Source organism: Taeniopygia guttata, chromosome Z (genome assembly GCF_048771995.1).
Source record: "Taeniopygia guttata chromosome Z, bTaeGut7.mat, whole genome shotgun sequence".
Lineage (NCBI taxonomy): Eukaryota > Metazoa > Chordata > Aves > Passeriformes > Estrildidae > Taeniopygia > Taeniopygia guttata.
In genome coordinates this window covers 64,615,559-64,636,608 of record NC_133063.1, presented here as the reverse complement: position 1 = coordinate 64,636,608, position 21,050 = coordinate 64,615,559, and the positions used below count along the sequence as shown (strand labels likewise).

The following is a 21,050-nucleotide window of genomic DNA, read 5'->3' as shown; positions in this document are numbered from 1 at the left end:
AGAAAAATGGTAAGACAACCTCAAGAAATGCAAAATTAATTCGTTATTTCAAGCAGCTCAATTCTAGTTGGTAATAAAGTACTTGGCTCTACCACTGAGCTCTGTGCACTATAATGTAAATCTAGTCAACCACGGTTGACAGGTTTCAATGAAAATGTTGGTGAGTTCTGTCACAATTTATATAGATTTCAGTGACAGTTTCTCTTTAAGAATATCTCTTCCCCCAGACATCACGATAGCCCTGTTTTTAAAGGAATTATTTGCATGCATGCTAGGATAACACATCTGCTTATCTTCAGACATGTTGAGCAACTCACAGATCCCGCACTTTGGAAACAAGTCAGTATGCTGCAGTATGTGGTAGAAGAAATAGGGTGGGGGGAAGGAAGAAAGGTAAAGCATAGTCTATTTAGCACATCTGAAAATAAGCTCAAGCTCTTTCTAGTTCCAGCAGCTGCCTATAATGGAAAAAATGAAGACTGGCTGTTGCCAAAGAAATGGGCAGTAAGAAATAACAGATGTGAAATTTCAGCAACATCATTGGCTAGGTCAGTTTCACAGACGGCTTGAGAGCCAGGGTCCCTGTTGGGCTGCAGCATTCTCAGAGGCACACTTGCTTTTTTTTTGCTGCTGAACTGTTGTTCCTCCTGCTTAGCTGAATTCACTCGGCAACCTCACCCATGAATGCAACTGACAGGAAACATCAACGTCCTCACAAACATGTGTAAAAGCTTCTCGCTTAAAGTTACTCACTTCATTTTCCAAAATCATATAAATATTTCATGTCTCTCTTCCCCAGTCCCATTCACCCCTTTTTTTGTTGCATGGAAACTTACAGTGAGCGAGGAAGACAGGTCCTTCAACACAAGATCTTATTACATGAGGCTCACAAAGAAAGCAAAAATCAAAGAAACCAATCTAATCTGTTGCATACATTTTTAAGAGAAAGACCGGCGAGTGAAAAATGTCCTTCAAAGATTCAACTCCAATTACACAAGTAATTTTCAAGGACAAATCAAGTTTCTTGACAGAGTTTAAAGGGGAAATTATGAATATAAGGTCTGTAGAAACTATCACATCACAACCAGCTGCAGTCATCCAATTTGCAGGGTTAAGTTGACTTCAGTTTAAATTAAAATTAAATAAAATGTTATATTTAGGCGTCAGAAATATGCCTTGAAATTGTAATGCAGATAACAAAGAAAACTGTTACTTTTGGGGAAAAAAACAATTAAAAAGTTGTATTAGAAAAAAATGTGAAGAACAGTGAAGAGCACCTAGTATCAGCAACTAACATCATCAGAACTGTACCTGGGCTGTCACAACCACTGTAAGACACTCTTCTGTTGAGTTCAAAATATGGTTGTAAAATGTAGTTCTTAATAAGCTAGGTTTCCATGCTATGTCTTATCTGGCATATTTATTACTTGTTGCTGAAAGAAACAGCATCACTCTTCCAGCTGCTTATTGTGTCTTTGTCCCTTTTGTTGCAGCTAGTCATTTCTCATCCACAGGACAAGCCAGGCCAGCATAGTTTCCTGATTTACTTTTCCTTTACTAGCAGTTAGGGGGCTTTATTTCTGAATCAGCTGCTTACCTTGAACTCACCTTGGACCCGAGAGCTGATGCAAGCGAGGGAAAGAACAGGCTGAAGTATTCCTTTTGGCATCAGCCTCAGTTGCACAAGACCAGATGCAATATTAAACCATGCTCTGGAAAACATTACTAGCTTTCTTCTTGTAGAATGAATATTCAAGTGTCTTCAGAATTCCACGTAACACAGTGAGTTTCTGAGAGCTAATGGAAAACTCTGCAAGGAAAAATTGTAATACTACAGCAAACAAAGGACTCCACAGGGCAACAAAGCCCAGTGATAAGGACTGAGGCTCAATATGTGGACAAATGGCCTTGCAATCTAAGTTGACAAGAGGAGTAAGAAATTCAGTACCTTTCCTAATATCACTTAGCAGGTTAATGACAGAGGCGGAAATCATATGCAGGAGTTGGGACAGGCAGCTCTAAGCCCTACATCACACCTCCTCCTGTAGCAGCAACCGCTATTTACTCACTGCTTGTGCTACAGCATCTCCATGTCAAGAACCGCACTAGGTTCCAGAAATAATAACATGAAAATGAACCATTGCATTTGCTACTCTGTAAGCAGATTATTAGTTCAATGTGGTTTACACTATCTGAAAGTTCCCAGTGCCTTTCGAAGAACTTGAAACCGTAATATTTTTCTAACTCAGTAACATGTCCTTTCTTCCCTCTACTGACAGACAAAAAGAAAGAAAATAGAAAAAAAATCCACTTTTATTTTTGTTTCTATTAAATGGAAGTGAGATGCAATTTGGAATTAGTACTTTTAGATCATACTAAAGTTCTCCATAGAAGGAGTAAACCAAGATGAACTATATGAAAAATAAAAAAGAAAAGGCAAAGCAGAGACAAAAAAAGGAGATGGTTCAAAGAGGAAAAGCAGTACAGTTGCTATTAATAAATCCAAATTAATACAGTGACACTGGTCACGTATCTATTTTTTGCTTCTAAAAGTAAAAACCCACTCTGTCTCTGTGCCGTTACGTACATAGTACAAAACTGTACTGATATAAACAGCACCACATATCCCAAACCAAACACAAATCCCCAAAATCAATTATCTCTCCCCCCATCTGTATTCTGCTGTTAACTACATGGATTTAACACACAGAGGGAGACCCTTTACTCACTTAAAAACTAACAAGTTTTCTATTTAAGGCTTAAGATATAGCAGGACTTAATCAGAAACACAAAATATCATTACTGAAGTCATGAAATACCATCACATGGCAAACCACAGCACAGAGATGGCAGTTAGAACATCTTGAGCAAACCACAGCTTTTCTTCCTCTGATGGTTAGCACACACAAGGAAAGAGCAGAAGAAAGACACTCTGCTTGCTTTCCTTCATCTCTATTTCTCCCAGTTGTTCCCAAGGCAAAAGCCCTCCAAGGATCCTATCTAGGAAAGTTAGGTAAGTGTATTACCTGAAGAGGAACAGGGCTAGCAAATAAAAACATATATTTTAATATAACACAGAAGAATATATGTCACATTAGCTGGCAGGTTCCAGAGTAGCTGCAATGACAGAAGTCCATAGTCCAAGAATGTACCTGTGTATCAACCTCTGTCAAAAATATCAGCAAGTGGCTGGTGAAACTTCAGCTATTAAAAGAGAGGATCAAAAGTTCACATCTTCAATGACCTCACTATCACCCATCAGAGTTTTGAGGGTAACACTCCACAAGCACATTAATACCTGCTGTTTTTCAGAGATGCCCAGGACCAGCATCTAGCACAGCATCTACTTTTGCTGAGGCATCTCACTGGAGTGTGGTTTACCACCAGCTGTGACGTGAGGTCCTGGAAGGATCTTAGCACCCCTGCACTAAGCAATCACTTCTTGGCTAGTATTATATGGAAAACAAAAATAACTGGTGCTTTCTTGACTAATACAATTTCAGAGTCTAACAATTATATTTATTAGAAAAGGCATTATAAGCTTCTATCCTACTTATATTACAACAAAAGGAGCACACACAAGTGAGGAACTATGTGAATGCTCGAAAGAGTAAGCAAAATACTGAAGATTTTATTAAGAGATTAGCAGAAGGTAATTTGATTCTTTAAAGTTTTATCTTAGTTGTTTATTTATTGCTTCCAGTTACAATCTTATTTATTTTGCTACAACTGAAGATTTTTATGCAAATAAGTGTTTAACTATTTTCAAATGTTTCCCCAAGACAAATTATACAATGCCTTTGAATTAAATGCAGACAAAATGACTTTGTAGTGTTCTAGAGAGAGACTATATTATTTACATATTTTGTTATGAAGGAGAGGATAGAATTTCAATTTTCTTTTAAACATATTAGATCCTCACAGAGTTTATCTTATCATTTATGCAATTTTATCATCACCACTACACTTAACCCTGTACACTGGTTTCCCCCCTGCTCCTGCTAGCAGTCGCTCAATTTGCTTTTTAAGTTTGATTATTAATGCACATGCTAGTGTTTCTGTTCTGTTGTTAAGTGTCATAGGACTCCCCCCTTATCTGGTCTGTAACACAACCCAAAAAGCAATTCTATTTAATAAGATTCTCTTCAATTTTTAAGTATCATGTTCTTAAACAGCATCAAACTTGAAGAAAAGAATACCTGTATTTTTTGTTGAATATAAATATATGAACTGTCTGTAATGCTTTCATTCCTTCTGTGCACTGATAATAACATGGATACAGCAGTTTAGTCCTGGTAATTGTCAGGCAGAGGAGGATGGCAGAGGAGGGCAGATTAAAATATAGGCAAAAAAGAATTATCCAGAACTAACTGAAAAACTTTAAATTCACTTATCTAGTTTTTCTAGTTAAATACTAGCAGAAATAGAGAGGATATAGTAAATATAGACCCACATGAATGCAAATATTCTAAACTGATAGATGCCTTCAAAGTTGTAACTAAATGCTAATTTTTGAAATTAAGAGCAAACATACTTTTCAGAGGCCATTAAAGGGAAAAAAAAAAAACAAGACAAAGGCTTCTCACTCCATTGGTCACCAAAGTCAACAGCACATGGAACAAATACATGGGTTCTAAACACTTGCTGCCAACAGCACTGAAATCAAACAAAATCCCTTAAATATGAAATATTTCTAGTATATTGGCCCTGCCATAGAAACCAGAACTAGAGAACTAGAAACATTACATTATTCCAAATAACTATCTCTTGATAAGAAAATGCAATCACTTTTTGGAGATATCATTTTACTCTTCTTCCTTTGGCCTCTTTTCCTAGGACCCAGCAACAGGACAAGACGAAATGGCTTCAAACTGCACCAAGGGAAGGTTCAGGCTGGACATCAGGAAGGATTGTTTGACTTAAAAGGTGGTTAAACACTGGAATGGGTTCCACAGGGATTCCATCACTGGAAGTGTTCAAGAAACAACTGCATGTGGCACTTTGTGTCCTTAGATAATATGGTGGTGTTCTGTCAAAAGTTGGACTTCATGATGCTGGAGGTCTTTTCCAATCTTAATGATTCTATGATTCTCTTCTGTTATATGATTATTAAGTACAAGTAACACTGATTTTATCTGTGCATTTATAAGGTTCTCTTTGACAGCCTACACCTACAGACAGGGAAGTGCAAATAATGTATTTATAAAAGGACTACAAAACTCAATTTTTAAAGTATTTGAAGATTTTAAAGTTCTTCCTTAGATCCTTCTTGCACTCTTCTCTAGTCAAAATAATACATATTTGGCACACACAGTGCAAAGAATCAGTGGCAAGCATAGGGGATCAGGAGAATAACTTTACAAAGGATACCACAGTTTGCAGAGGCAGAGTTAAAAACTAAAAAGATTGCAGATTAAAGAAAAAGGAATTCGGCTTGTAAATCAAATTCAGTAAGTAATTTATTAACTTACTTCAGATATTCTAGAATTCTTATCTTATAACTGCTAAATATATAAAATTGCATTACACCAAAAAGCCAGTTCAGGCATCATTATTTTAATACCATAGGTCAAGTTACCACTTCAATAAGTACAGGTTGAACTGTTACTTTAAAGTTTTTTCAAAGTCAGGGTGATATGAGGAGAGGCTCCATTTATCAAGATCAGACAATGAGACTACCTCATCCTGTCCTTCTTAAAATTTCTGCTTTAAAAGGTTGTCTGAATGTTCTGAACAGGAACTTGGTGCTCAGAAGAAAATATTCAAAAGGTACAAACTACTGAACATCTTTCATCTTTCCTTCATAGTAGTAAAACTTAAGGCATGTGAAAACACAGAAAATATGATCAGAATTTCATTTACTCACCACTGTTCCAAATCCTTAGGTCTTGGTCAACCACTTCAGATGCCTGGCAATACCTATAGAAATAATTGATGCAAAATGTAAGAAAGGTACAGGGACAAAAACATCAAAACAATATTAACAATTAGTACTGGTGGCTGGAATGGTAAAAATGTTGCTTGTAAGAGATTATATGACATGGATAACATTTCACTACCAAGCCACTTATGCTTGGCTAGAAACATTCGAGACATCACTCCAATCATGAAGGCACTAAGAAAAAGCACAAACCCTGGACTTCAGGAGGGTAGACCTGAGAGTCTTCAGGGATCTGTCTGGTAAAATAGCCATGGGAAAAACTCTGGCTGGGAGAAAGGCCCAAGAATACTCACTAATATTCAAGGATCACCTCCTCCAAGCTCAGGGACTACACATTCCAACAAGGAAACGAGGCAGAAATGCCAGGTCTGCATGGATGAACAAGGAGCTCACGGACAGACATAAACCAAAGGGCAGAAGCAAGGACAGGTAGCCTGGGAGGAATACAGAGAGAATGCCTAAGAAGCCAGGGATAAGGCTAGAAAAGCTAGAGCCCTGATGGAATTAAACCTCTCCAGAGACATCAAGAACAACAAGAAAAGCTTCTACAGGTATGTTGGTGATAAAAGCAAGATGGGAAAATGTGGTCCCTCTCTGCAAGGGAACAGGAGATGTGGTTACCCATACAGAAAGCTGATGTGCTCTATGACTTTTTTGTCTCGGTTTTCACTGCAAGTGCTCCAGCTACACTGCTCGAATTGCAGAAGGCTAAAAAAGACATGAAACTACTGGAGAGGGTCCAGTGAAGGACTACAAAGATCATCATAGTATCATAGAATATCCTGAGTTGGAAGGAACCCACAAGTAGAGTCCAGCTCCTGGCTCTGCACAGGATAATCCCCAAAATCACTCCATATGACTGAGTGCATTGTTCAAACACTTTCTGAACTCTGTCAGGCTTGGTGCTGTGACCACTGGGGAGCTTGTTCCAGCGCCCAGCCACCCTCAGAGTGAAGAACCTTTTCCTGATATCCAGAAAACACAGCTTCATGCTGGTTTCCCATGTCATATCACTGCTCAGCAAAGAGATCAACACTCAATTCAACTTGTGAGGAAGTTGTAGACTGCAGGGTTATGGTTAGGGGACTAGAGTATTTTTCTTCTGAGGAAAGGCTCAGTGAGAAACCACACACTGTAGGACAAGATCAGGTTTGCAGCCATCCTCAGGAACTGAAGGTGCACAAGTCCATGGAACCTAATGGTGCAGAAGTCCATTAGAATGGACTCCTCAGAATGATGAGATACATTCTGAGGAAACAGGCCACTATCCATCACATCTAAGAAGTTGTGGTAGTCTGGTGAAGTTCCCAATGACTGGAAAAAGGGAATTGTAACCTCTGTTTAAAAAAACAAAGGGGGAAGAAGATAAGACTACAGGCCAATCATTTTCACCTCTGTGCCCACCAAGACAATGGGGAAGATCTTCCTGGAAACTATGCTAAATCAGATGGAAAATAAGGAGGTGACTGGTGGCAGCCAACATGGTTTCACAAAGGGCAAATTATTTCTAATGAATCTGGCCTTCTATGATGGGATTATACTGTCATAGATGAGGAAAGAACAACTGACTTCACATACTTGGACTTGTGAAAAATATCTGATGTGGTCCTTGTCTCTAGATTGGAGAGATGTGGATTTAACAGATAGACCACTCAGTGGATAAGGAATGGTTGCAGTCAAAGAGTTGGCATTCAAAAATCATGGCCAAGTGGAGACCAGTGCTGGTGGTGTTCCTCAGATATTGGTTTTGGGACCACTATTGTCTAATGTTTTTGTCAGGGACATGGACAGCGGGACTGAGCACACCTCAGCAAGTTTGATGATGTCACTGGGCTGTGTGTGGTCAAGACACTGGAGGGCAGGGATGACATCCAGAGGGAACATGATAGGCTTGAGAGGGGGCCTGCGCAAACTTCAAGCTCAACAAGGCTAAGTATAAAGGTCTTGTACATGGGTCAGGGCAATCTCAAGCACAAGTATAGTCTGGGTGGAAAGTGGATTGAGAGAAGTCCTAAGAAGAATGAATTGGGGCTGTTGATGATACAACAGCACTTGGAGCACCATCTGGAACTTGAAGCCCAGAAAGCCAATCGTATCCTGGACTGCATCCAAAGCAGTATGGCCAGGAGAAGAGGGAAATGATACCTATTTGCTCTCTTCTTGTGAAACCTCACCTGCAGTACTGCATCCAGCTCTGGTGCCCCCAGCACCAGAAGTACGTGAACCTGCTGAACGGAGTCCAGAGGAGGTCTGGAGCACATGCACTGTGAGGACAGGCTAAGTGAGCTGGAGTTCTTCAGCCTGGAGAAGAGAAGACTCTGGGGTGTTCCTACAGGCCACCTGATCAGGAGGAGGAAGCAAATGAGGCCTTCTACAAACAGCTGGAAGTAGCCCCAAAAACAGTCCAGGAAATTCCTGGAAAGCATTTATGACAAGTGCCTGTCACAGCAGGGGATCCCACGAGGAATGCTGTGATGCTCAAACTTGTATTAACAAGTAGGAAAGGCCTTGTTGGAGGTGTGAAGGCTGGGGGCAGCCTTGGCTGCAATGACAATGAGATTCTGAAGTTCAGTATCTGGTGAGGAGAGAGCAGGACAGCAACTAAAATTGCAACCATGGGCTTTCGGAATCTTATTAGAAGAATCCCATGGAAACAGGGTTTGTAGGAAATGGAGGTCAAAGACAGTTGGTCTTCCTCCAGGCTCAAGAATGATGCATACTGATGAGCAAGAAATTGGGAAAATAAGACTAGGGACCTGCGTGGATAAACAAGGAACTCCTGTCATTAATCCAGAGTAAGCAGGAAATACACAAGAGATGGAAGCAGGATCTGGCCATTTGTAATTAATACAGAGAGGCTGTTAAATTAAAAAGAAATGGCACAAGGAAAGCCAAGGCCCAACTAGAATTAAATCTGGCCAAGGATGTCAAAGACAACAAGAAGGACTTCTTCAAATACATCAATAAAGAAAGAAAAATAAGAATGATGTGGTCCTTTTGCTAAATGGAGGGAGGGATTCTTGTAACAGAAAATGAAGAGAAGAAAGAAAAAGACATTTTACTGAATGTCTTCTTTGCTTCAGTCTTCATTGACAAGACCAGCACCCAGGGTTCTCTGACCTAGGAGACCAGGGTCAAGCAGTTCTGGAGTGAAGACTTTCCCTTGGTCAAGGAAGATTGAGGTAGAGACCATATAGGTAAACTTGACATTCACAAGTCCTTATGGCCTGATGGGGATTCATTTACAAGTGCTTGCAGACACAACTGCGAGGCTGTTCACAATGGAAGAAAGCAAAGGTCAACCTAGTGTTCAACAAGGGAAAGAATGAGGACCCTGGGAACTATCAGCCAGTCACCCTCACCTCGATCCCTGGAAAGGTGATGGGAGCATCTCATTCAGAAGGCTATCCACATGGGTGATGAGGAATAGTCAGCATGGATTCATTCAAGTTAAATCCTCCTTGACCAACCTGATTGCCATCTTTAATGAAACCATCAACTGGATGGATGGGAGGAGAGCAGTGGATATTGTCTACTTTGACTTCAATAGATTTCCTCAGACAAACTCAGGGATGTAGGCTGGATGAGTGGACAGTGTGGTGGATCAAGAACTGGCTGAACAACAGATCTCAGAGGGTTACAATCAGTGGCACAGGGTCTAGTTGGAGGCCTGTCCCTAGTAGTGTCCTGCTAGGTTAAATGCTGTACTATTTAACTTATTCATCCCTAGCTTGGATGAAGGGGTAGGTGCCTCCTCAGCGAATTCATTGATGATACAAAGCTGGGAACAGTGGTCAATACCCCTGAGTACTGGACAGGCTGAGGGAGCTGGGCCTGTCCAGCCTTGAGAAGAGACAAGTGAGAGGGGACCTCATGAATGTCTGTCAGTATCTGAAGGGAGGTATCAAGACAATAGACAGGTTCTTCTCAGAGGTGACAAGCAGTAGGACAAGAGGCAATGGCCAGAAACTGATGCACAGGAAATTCCCCCTGAACATGAGGAAGAACTTCTTTACTCTGTGACTGGTTGCGAACTGGAACAGATTGCCCAGAGAGGTTGTGTAGTCTTCCTCACTGTTTTGCTGGGTCCCTTAAACAAAATCCGTTTTGTGATTATGTGACCTTCTAGTAGACTTCCAGTGCCTGAGGAGGGCCTAAATGAAAGCAAGAGGGTGACTTTTTACAAGAGCAAGTAGTGACAGAACAGGGGGCAAGAGGCTTTAGGCTGAAAGAGGGCAGTTAAGACTAGATGTAAGGAAGAAATGTGAGGGTGGTGAGGAACTGGCACAGGCTGCCCAGAGAAGTTGTGGATGCCCCATTCCTGAAACTTCCAAGGCCAGGTTGGATGCGGCTTTGAGAAACCTGGCCTAGTAGAGGATGTTCCTGCCCATAACAGGGGGCTGGAAGCCATAACCTTTGAGATCCCTTCTAACCCAAACCACTATCATCCTGTGATCTTGTGATTCTATGAAGCAGTAACACATAAACTAAACACATACAAAATCACATCTTTTTCTGTTCCTCTATTTTACTAACCAATGAAAATCCATTCAAGATTATTTGTATATTCTGTGGCAATTTATAATAACACTTTAAAATCAGATATGACTTAGGAAGAAATCCAAAAGTTCCCAAGCCACTGCAACAAAAACTTGAACGACATAGCCTGATCATTCCAAAAATGTACCTCTAAACTTCTGTCACCCTATTTCATGGAATTAAGCAAGGACAAACATGAATTTTTGTACCTGAGATGGACTAATACCTAATAGGGCACTGGCTACCCAGAGCAGGCTTCCTGAAATGGAGCTAGGGATCTGGGCAGAAAGTGGTCTAAACATGAGCCAACAGTTAGCCTTGGCAACAAGGAAGGCCAAGAATATCCTGCGACATGTCTACAGGCTAAGATCCTACAAACAAACTATTATTCACCTTCAGCTAACACTTTCAGGAATCTTGAGCAGTTTTGTATCCCCACTACCAAAAAGTAATAAATTAAGGTGACAAAAGTAAGGTTAGGTTGATTCAGCAATACTGAAATACAGAATTTCCCACAGTAATAGCAAATCCTGCATTTTTATACATTCATCAGGACAAGATATATGAAGAACCTTTGTTCATAAATGAACAAAGTAAGACAGAAAGTCAGTTCACTCTTAGTGAAGACGGCTTAACAACAGAAAAAGCTGGTGCAGAACTTCCAACAAAGTGTGCTTCTGAGGACAAAGGAAAGTGTACTAAGCACACTGCAAAGTCAAGCATAGCTTAAAATGGCCTCTGAATTCCTGTCACATAGAATATTCATTCAGGAACAAAAAAGGAAACAACACCAAAAACACCAACTGGACCAAGCAGCTGTGATTTCTTCAACTTTTCTGTCTCAAAACCAGTTACCATTGCAATGAAAATACAGCAGTGTTAATAGAGGCAGAGACTATTTTCAAGACCAAAAAGGGCCAAACTGTTTTCCTTAAACTCAGTACCAAAAAATGTAGGATCAATTTTAAGTACATGTAAACAAACCTGATTGTCTGCATAATCCATTAGGTGATGCTTTTAAGGAAAATTGCCTTGCTTGGAGTCTGAGCTCCCTAAGAAAGAGTAGTACAGGCAGGGTAAGACAGGATCAGTGCACTGAGAACGCTGTAGAAAAGCCTCTCTTTCACAGAGCCACCCACTTGCCAAAGGCACAGCAGTGTTCTTCCTCATGCGTGCACAAAAACTAAAAAAATGCTGAAACTTTGAAAAAAGAGGAAAATAAGTATTATATCTTAAAAGTCTCCTTTTTGTCACCACATTTGTGACAAAACTAACAAGAAGAAAGTCCACACGCCCCATCACCACACAGGCACCTCCCTTATGCTGCAAAACACCAAATCCTCCCAAACAAATCAAAACTGGAAAAATACATGTATGCTTTCATTCTTTCTCTCAGGAGGTCTTGCAGATTTTGCAATAGCTCAAACAGATTTCTAGTACAGCTAGCAAAACCACATAAAATCTGTTTCTTCCTTTCTACTCAGCTAGCTGTAAGTTTGGTTGCATTAACTCCACCCCTCCAAAAAAGGTGGAAACACTACACTCTTCATTTTTAGCTCCTTCTTCATTTGCAAGGGATAAATGTCTTAGCACAACTAAGGGAGAAGGAGTCTCTATAACCAGCAGAGCCATTGATTTAAAGTTCTCTTATTTACAGTGAACAGGAGAAAATCAAATATACTGGATACTGCTAAGAGAACACAATGTGTTTGGTAACATTCCCATATCACATACCCTGTCTTTGTACACAGTAGGAAGTGGGTATACTTAGCCTACCCAGAACAAATACAATAAAAAAGGAATACAGATATATCTGCTGTATCTTAAAACATCCTTTTCAAATAGCTTTTTCTTCAGATATACTACTGTGTGATACTTCCATGTATTATATAACAGCAAGTACTGAAATCAAAGAAATATTTGCTTACTTTAGGAAGGTCTGTATTACCAATTATGTCACTATGAATAGAAATAATGCATTCAATGGGTTCTTTGTCTTTTGCTATCAATGTAGAACAACATAAAATAAAATTAAAAAAGAAAGTAGTATTTCATAGGCATCATTAAGGCTACCTTCAGAAATAACAGCAAAACAAGAATGACAAAATATGCTCCTTAGGGATACACTGATAGGAGGTTTAAAAAAACTACTTACAAGTAAAATTGCCCTCTAAATTAATGGGAAGCTAACAGCTCAAGATATATAACAGATTTTTTTTTTTAACATTTCTTCTCAGGCTCATTATTTTTGCTTTCACAAAAATCTACAAAAGAAAAAAAAATTCCAGTTTTTCTTTTTTTAATACCTACCTAATTTGTTCAATCTAGAGTATCATGCTATATATCTACCTGTATGTAGTTTAAAGAAAATTTAGAAATCATATAGAGCAGCTTAATTTACAAGCTGCTTCAAAGAGAACAGAATAAAAAATCCTATTTCATACTACAAAAATATTTTCCCCTAATGCACCTGTCCTGAAGTTTACACTTAATAAAAGCCAGATGTACTTCTAATACACTGATCCCTGCTTTTAATGCCAGTTTTCCCAGTGCACCACCTTAACCAAGAAAGCAGTACAGCATAGTTTTATACATCATTAAAATGTTTAAAGCAAATAATACATTTTAATAAATGTAGCAATTCTCACAAAACCAAACAGAATAAATACAGAAGTATTAAAAGATCTGCACTGCAGATGAAAGATCCCCTCTTAGCTTTTACCTAATACAATAACACTGAGTGGTAAAGAAATTAAATTACATTTCTTAAACAAGCCAGTCATTACCAACCAAAGCAAAAAACATGCAAATTCGGCTTTAGTAAATTTATTATCTAAAATTTGTTTTGGCTTATAAGGTTTGTTTCAGCGAAGTATAAATCTTTATTTGAAGTTTGCAATATAGAACATGAGCCATGAGCCTGATCCCACATTCACTGAAGTCACTGGGAGTCCTTATCTTTAGCATTATCCATGAAGATAAAAGGACATAAATTGTTTATTTTAAAGGCAGTGTAAAAGCACTTAACAAGTTCACTTTACACCATGCTTCTTGAGTCGCATCTTTGAGTCACAGGGACTACAAAGCAAAACCGCAAGTCCCCCTCCCGCAGCTGCACCATGAGTTACACCACAGCCAGTGCTTCAGTCTTCCTCGGTACAACCCTCTACCAACTCAAGGCAACCTAAGCTTTGCAGCAGTAGCTCTACTAAGTACATCAACTAAAATTGTTCCTTGGCTCCATTTTGGCCATAGAGCTGTTCTAGGTGGCCACCAGAGAGAAGAACCAGACAAGAAGTGATTCAGAAAGCAGCTCCACCCTGGGGCCAGCACTGCCTAACAACCTGTTGTCTGCACACAGATGATGAGAAGGACGGGTCCCATGGGCAGCCCAGTGACCACCAGACATAGGCAGGCTCCAGGTCAACACCACAGCAGTGGGGAGTGGCAACACAGCTCTAACACGGACTGATGGCACCACCCTGGGCTAAAATACACTTCTGGATCTCCAGGCAAGAGCATGGGCAGGACTCAGGGGAGGTTGAGGTACAAGAGTGCCCTAGAGCCCTGACATGTGGTTGCTAATCAAATGCTCTAACCAGTGGCATGCTCCTTAGCAATCACTTGTCAAGTTCAGGCTATTCTTCCTAAATGTCAGCTGGCTTAATAAGTAACAACTTTTGAAGAGTATTTATTAGCATTTGAATTATTGCTCCCAGATTACCACACACTGGCCTGCAAAATCCTAAATTTACAAACAAAGCTGTCTTCTGGCAGAAGTGGAAGAGAATGTTGCCAAGGGAGACAAGACAGTTATCTTTTCCTGAAGGTCTAGAGATGGCAACTGAGGAGTTTTGTTATATCATAAGCAATAACAAATCCTTTTATTTAATCTGTACCACACATGCTCTTTAAAGCAACAGCTACACAGTGTCTTTGGTTTTCAATCTCATACCTCCTACTCCGGCCAAAATTATAGTCAGAGTATCATCATGGTGATGTGACTATTACAAATCAATGAAACAATCACTAGACTGCCCAAATTGCCTGATAACATTCCTGCATTTTCCAGTAATGATGCATTATGACTGAATTAGGAACCCAATTGTTTTGTGGTTTCATCTTAAACAAAAAATTTAAAAAAAAAAAGGTTTAAGCACAAACCTTCTCTCCCTCCCAGATAAAAACAGACATGCTTTAACACTTGAACTTTCCTTACATTTTGGAAAAGATATCTAACAAAGCAACCAAACACAGAATTAGGGAAGACACCCTGCATTTTCTGCATACCTCTGAAAGTCCTGAGCCATTTCTATTCAGCGTGCTTTTCCAGCTGGACCTTACAAACCCATGCCTCTGATGCTAACCCAAGGAAGAGGAAATGAGCTAGCCACTGCCTGGTAAGTGTCAAAGGGCATATTTAATTTGCAGATGGAAGAATTAACTAGCCATGGTGATGGTGGGGATTAAAGAGCAACTAAAAAATACACCAGTGGTACTTTTGCATACTACAGTGATGCTTTTTTATGCCTTTTAAATTTTGGACATTTTAAGCTTTTTCTGAAGCAAATTTACTTAAAACACTGCTAGAGAAACAATCTTTTCAGAAATATTCTGGCAATACAAACAGAAAATCTAGGTTCAGTTTTTCATGAAGTAACATCCTCTTCAAAGACTTCATATCTTCACAGTATGCACTTTGAAAGAAGTTATAAATATCCTTTAAACGCCTCTAAATAATTTTTAAGTTATTATTTAACATCCATTTCTGAGTAAAACTGAGATATAAGTTCTTGATCATCTGAAAGAGGATGATTTTGACAAGAACCTTTCAAGAAAAAGAGCAGAGGTAAGAAAACTCTCTAGTTCTATGTCAGAGGCTGATGACATGATGAAACAAATTCACAAAATTAACAACATTAACAAATTAACAAAACAATACGAGGAACAACAGAAGCGTAACAAGGGAACAAACTCCCTTGCTAAAGGCCCTCTCATCCAAAGATTTTTTTAAAGTATATTAGCATACCTCCCAATCACTTCTCAACCAAAAAGCATTAAATAGCTTGAAACTGTCTCAAACCCCCCTGTTAAAATCAATACATGCAATCTAAACCCATTTAAAATGTTCTCAAAGTATTACTCATCAAAAATGCTGTTTCTCATTTGAGTTCTACCAGCACCATACAGATCTATTATCTGTATCCCAGGCTTATGATTATTAAAGGCAGAAGACAACTACATTTATTAAGTCTTGATAATGTACACAATGTCTACATCGACCACATCCACAAAGCCATGTTTAAAGAATATGAAATATTTAGCCACTTATTTCATTCTAGACAAAGGCTAAAAAACAAGATGGGGGGTATAAAGATGTTTATTTTGAATTTTATTATCTCTTTCTTTACTTCTGCAAAGCATATAAACAAAATAATATCCATGAAAGAAAGTTATTTTGAAAGAAAACATGAAAAATTAAGGTCAAGCAGATCTCTCCAAAAACAAAGAAAAGCAAGAAACTGGTTACTTCACAAAGCAGAAGCAAAACAGCCTTAGGAAGTCCATATGAAAGATTTGTTTAAAGAATATATAAACTCTGGTCTAAGCTTCACAGATCTCTCCAAAAGTCAAGCTAAGAGTCAACATGTCTCTAGAACATAACAAACATTTCTGAAAGATCCTTCTGTTCTCTCCATCTCTCAAAACACTGTATTTTGCTATCTCAATAGGAATTAACATTTTAATTGGCTTTGGCCATTTGCTTACTACCAGAATAAACATAATGATGAAGCTGAAGGTGAGAAGTTAAGGAATAGCCAATGAGGCAGTTAGGCAGAGAACTTTGTGGGAGGCAGGAAAATGCATCATTACTAACATCTTCAAGTTTTGGGGGCAACTCTTTTATTTTCATGCCAAAAGCCATACACAGCTGAGTTCACAGCCTTTTTAACCTTACAATATAATATAAGGCTAAACACCTAAGAGAGTTTAAAAACTTTCAAGGAATTACTATAAACCTTGAAATACGACATAATCTTGTCTGCTTAACCAAGGTCATCAGATTTAAGAAATGATAAATTTATTAGATTCTCTCTTCACACCCCCACTCCCTTTATTTTATTTTAAAGGCTCAGGAAAGCAAATTATTTCCAGGCTACATGGGATCAAGTAACTGAAATTCATCACATATACGTAAGCTACACATTTTAACAACAGATTCAATTTGACAGCAGCAGAAAATGCAGATTCCTATGAGGAGGTACTATTTTTCTATACCTATACATATTTCAAAGAGGGCAATCAGACAAGGAAAAAGTATAGTTCTTTCTGCATGAGTTTTCTTACCAAGTAGGGAAAAAATATTTCAAAGAACAAGAATACAATGATTCCTTAGGTCTCAGTGACCTTCAAATGTACTGATCCATAATAAGAACTCTGTAAATTTGAAGCTCTAAGTTTTAGAGTCCCCAAATAGTGATCCTTTCTCCCCCAAAACCTGCTTTCTGAAGCAGTTATATGAGCTGCCTTCTCAAGTAATTTTTCCAACGAATGCTAAGGTTTAGAGCACAACATGAGTAGGTTTTCTGACATAATTGTTTTCTTACAGTTTTCCAGCAATTGAACATGGACTTTATATCTCTTACAGGCAAAGCTGACTGGTTTAAGTAATAGTTTTTGAAAGCACACAAATGATATACAGCTACTTTTCAGTATCCTTTACAGCACTAAAAGAGCTCTCAGATAAATGAAAATTTAACATACATACACAATCTGTCTTCCATATTCATCCACATAATACAGTCCAGCCCCATTCAGATAGTCCCCTCAGATTTTGGCTCTCTAAAAAGATCTGAATAAAAATATCTGAAACAGACCCTTGTCTTGTTCATATATTAGTACTGTTTCCAAAGGGCTGTTCAGAGGATGAAGACTGAGAACAATGCAAATTCTCCACTCCATGTTCAACCAACAAATCATCCAATCAGTTCCCACTGAGTTCCAGTTTGTTTCGTGTCCAGATGTAAGTGATTAACAGTACATTGTTTGAAACTTAATTCCACATCTGTTCTTCTGTGGGACTTGGAAAACAGATGAAGTTCTCTGACAATTGTTTGCAGAGTAGATAATCACAAGCATGTGTAATAGTATCCCAAAGTGCAAAACACCATGGGTCCAAGAAGCTTTTTATGCTAAATGTTTTTGTTGCTTTTCTAAGTAAGATAAAAAAAATAAGATGCTCTCAGATGGAAATTATTAATACATTCTTAAGAAGTCATAATCTGTAACTAAGAAGGCAAAGCAAAATCTAGACTTTCTTCCTAAAGATCATCACTTCACATCCTAGTACTCTACCCAGTCAGCAAAAATTCATTTTATGAATTCGGGTAACTTTTAAAAGTTATGCAGAAGTAGAACACAAAAAATACATTGTTTTGTCATGGAGCACTGTAGTAGCGAGAGAATGTTCAGGGCTGTAACAGTATGACAGTTGGCATCCTTTGAACAGATCACAGATTCAAGCGATATGTGTGAATTTTCTTTTGATCCCTAGAAAATGTGGATAAGCACAGAAAGGAAGACTAGATAGCAACTCTTCACTGTACTTACCAAAAGAAGTGCAGACAACATCAAAGCATATTGGGAAATGTCAGACTCAAGAAAGCACTTTTTCTATAACTACACAGTTATACTGAAGAAAGCTGCCAGTTAGCTCTGAATGCTTAGTTCCATGTTTGCTCAAGAAATGATGGAACAAATTACAAAAGAAACGACCCACTGATAGCCATTAAATGTAAGAAGTTCTTCCTCCAGTAAGTCCTCAAGAGAAAGAGCAGTCGAAACTATGAAAACATCCATCCAAATTTCCTCTGTATTTTAGTCAACTGGCCTAATACTTCTACTGACCAGATACGTCTAGCTACTTTATTTATGGTCTTATGATACCACCTTGGACCTTCATCTGACCTCCACATACAACAAGCACAAGAGTTACATTATCTACATTGACTGAGAAAACTTCACAGGGAGGGCTCAGGGTAGATGAAAGACACGATTTTTAAAAAGTATTTTCTAATTAATTCTGGGATTAAAGTAAACTGCTGAGATCAGCTAATTTTGTCAGTGCATGGTGCTAAGGCTGTGTGTTTGACCTTCTAATGGGCCATTCACTGAAGAGTTGGACTTGATGATCCTTGTGGGTCCCCTTGCAACTCAGAACATGCTGTGATTCTGTATCTATTAGTTAGCTGTATATAAGAATGCCCCAGAGAGGCAAGGGCCAAAATTTCAGTTCAGTCACACAGAAACCAGATACTGCTGCCAAGGGCTACCATGGTACTGTGAACTTCCAAATATTTGGTGTTTTCTTAAAAGGGCACATGCCTGAGATATGGAATTACCTCACACTGGAAAAGGTGTTTTCAAACATTCCTACACAATCATTATGATGAAAAATACAGATGAAAACAGAAGCTCAAAAAAACTCCAAAAAAACCCCAACCCAAACAACCAAACAAAATCATAACACTTGTTTTGTAAAATAAGAAGAGTCATTATTTTGAGTTCTGTGACACACACACTCCCCAGTAATAGTGAGAGTGGAAATCGGGTTAAACCTGGGTAACTGCTCCATGTCACCAGTGTGTCACAGCAGATGGAGCAGATGAAGAACAAAAATGAGAAACAGAGAAACTTCCTAAAATGAAAACACAGAAAAGGTGCGGAAGAATTGAGTTCAAATAACAGAATTAATATAATTTATGTAAAAAGAAGTTATTCAGATAAGGAAAAAAAAAGTCCATCTTCTACAGAAAAGGATAGTGATGGGTTCTAAAAGTATTCTGCTCAACACAATTGCTGACACTACTTAATTAGGACAGCTATTTAAAATGCATATGATAACCAATTACATGAATTAGAAGGCATGAAGAGGATGCATTGCATGTTATAATATAAATTCTCATTTTCATTATGTAACAGAGAGCATCAGAAAAGCAAGATTTATAATGCAGAGCATGCGATCAACCAGCATTGTGCTTTCAAAGAAATGTTCCTAACAAATCAGAATTAAAGTCACTACAACATTAAAAGGATAAGCAATATGGCTTGGCTAAAGCTTAAAATACAACAAATATTCTTATTTATACAGAAAAAATAGGCAGGTTATGCAGATACGATTGCCATGTCCATCAACAAACTGCAAACAATAATGACTTTGAGTTTTATTCTATGATTATAAATGTGTTTATGTACTTCCTGAGGCAAGTGAAGATCAGAGAAGTTACTAACTATCTGCAGAGAGTATCAGGTGAACAAATGAAATTCCCTGCCACACATACAATCCTGCTTATGTCAGGACAGCACCAAAGCTAAGCATCCATGTTGCTTGAGTTATGCACCAGTCCCGTGCAAATCCACTTCAGCTATTGGGAAATGTCCCAAGGAAGGGTCTTGACTCTTCCATGTGCTGTGGGCACTGAAAGAGAGGTAGTTCTATTTTTTTAACTTGAGTACCCTCTGCCAACACCATTTCCTAAAATACTACTGCATAAGTGCCACATCCCCATATTTATACCCAAAAGGCTACAAGCATATCTACTTTAAAGACTGCTACAAGACTTTTCTCCAGTTGTGACCAAAAAGCTAAATGAAATTCAGTACACATACCAGTCCCATGGGTCTCTTCCACTTTGTCCTTCTGTAATTGTACTAAAGCTTGTCTGGAGTCTCTCCCTCAGGCATCTGGAGTTGACACTTCTCCTATTTATCTACCTAAAGAAAGGTCCCCTGCTTCTTCCCTGCCAATACCATGAAGAATTTAATGTATCAGTAGGGACTTGAAGCTTGAAACTCGACCCAGTATTTTTATAAAATGTTTTACAGTCAAATGAAAATGATTGCACTAAGTTTTTTGACTTAAGAGCAAAGGGTTTCCATAGAGCAATTTGGGGCTAGATGAAACCACTCATGTTTCCATCAGTGGGGTAGGGAGGAAGAGCACCATAATATGTAGCCACCAAATTGATTTTAATATCCTGAGACAGAAAAGAAATTCCTGTTCAAGTCCCTTCATATCTTCTTAAAAAATCACAACAGCTATTTAGTGACTCCTATGAAGTAAGGAATGAACACAAAGCAATAAAGAGCAAATTGAGGAAATAAAATAAAATGGGAACCAAGAAAATAGTTTGTTTTTACTTTACATTAGGGAAGACAATGGTTTGGAACTTAATTTTACTCCATACCAATACGTGAATAACAATGAAGAAAAATCAATGGAGAATTTGTATTAAAGGAGCACTGATGTGCAAAGCTGAACCAATTCCCCTTTTTGTATCTACAAAAGATGACAGGTATTCAACACAGAACAACATTCTATCACATATACTGAGGAACTTGTCAAATGCTCAACACCACCTTCAATTCTATTATAACAATAACTAAACTGAGCAACAGCAAGGCTAGTTATTCTAATTTTTTTTTTTTTGAGAATGGAGTACTACTTTGACTTTGAAAAATTGCTTGCTTGTGCAAAATGGCATCTTCAGTTTCTTTGAAACTCTAAATG

General features: G+C 38.4%; 1 protein-coding gene across 3 annotated transcripts in view; it reads right to left on the bottom strand.

Moving 5' to 3' along the window:
* LHFPL2 (LHFPL tetraspan subfamily member 2) overlaps positions 1-21,050 on the bottom strand; it is a 121,275-nt gene that overhangs the window by 54,585 nt on the left and 45,640 nt on the right. For 2 of the 3 annotated variants that reach the window (XM_002189393.7, XM_072922511.1), the window contains exon 2: positions 5,867-5,919. The gene's annotated coding sequence lies outside the window, so the exon portion shown is untranslated. Of the gene's footprint in view, positions 1-5,866; positions 5,920-11,464; positions 17,867-21,050 lie in introns of those variants that run through there. The other variant, XM_030258617.4, reaches the window with a different exon arrangement.